Source organism: Arachis duranensis, chromosome 4 (genome assembly GCF_000817695.3).
Source record: "Arachis duranensis cultivar V14167 chromosome 4, aradu.V14167.gnm2.J7QH, whole genome shotgun sequence".
NCBI classification, from domain to species: Eukaryota; Viridiplantae; Streptophyta; class Magnoliopsida; order Fabales; family Fabaceae; genus Arachis; species Arachis duranensis.
The window spans coordinates 56,089,715-56,090,691 of NC_029775.3; positions in this window are offsets into that span (position 1 = coordinate 56,089,715).

The window sequence follows — 977 nt, forward strand, 5'->3', positions numbered from 1 at the left end:
CAAAAGTTTCATTTTTTTGAATTTTTAAATTTAAAATTAAATTTTTTTATAAAAAATTAAAAAATAAAATAAAGTCCTGCAATATTAGGAAGACAAAAAAAAGATGAAAACTTTTTATTTTTAAAATTTGAAACTAAAAATAATCTTTTTACCAAAAAATTAAAAAATATCCAATAAACAAAATTTAAAAAGTTTAAATTTTTAAAATTAATTTATTCTGTAATTATGAAAAAATATTATTATCCGGTGATTTAAAAAATAAAAAAAATATTCTTGAAAAAAATTTAGGATTTGAAAAGACAAAACTTTTCATTTTTATAAATTTTTAAATTTAAAATTTAAATTTTTTATTGAAAATTAAAAAATAAAATAAAGTCCAGTAATATGGGAAAGACAAAAAAGATGAAGACTTTTTATTTGTAAATTTTGAAACTAAAAAAATAATCTTTTACCAAAAAGTAGAAAAATAAAGATTTTTAAAAATATCCAATAAAAAAAAAATTTAAAAAGTTTAAATTTTTAAAATTAATTTATTCTGTATTGATGAAAAGATAGCATTATTGATAATTAAAAAAAATAAAAAAATATTCCTGAAAAAAAACTTTAGGATTTGAAAAGACAAAATTTTTACTTTTATGAATATTTTAATTTAAAAATTAAATTTTTTTTACTAAAAATTAAAAATAAAATAAAGTCCAGCAATATAGGGAACAAAAAAAAAGATGAAAACTTTTTATTTTTAAATTTTGAAACTAAAAAATAATCATTTTACCAAAACTTGAAAAATAAAGATTATTAAAATTATCCAATAAACAAAATTTAAAAAGTTTAAATTTTTAAAATTAATTTATTCTGTCTTTATAAAAAATTTAGGATTTAAAAAGACAAAATTTTTCATTTTTTATGAATTTTTAAATTTAAAAATAAAATTTTTTATTGAAAATTAAAAAATAAAACAAAGTCCAGCAACATTAGGA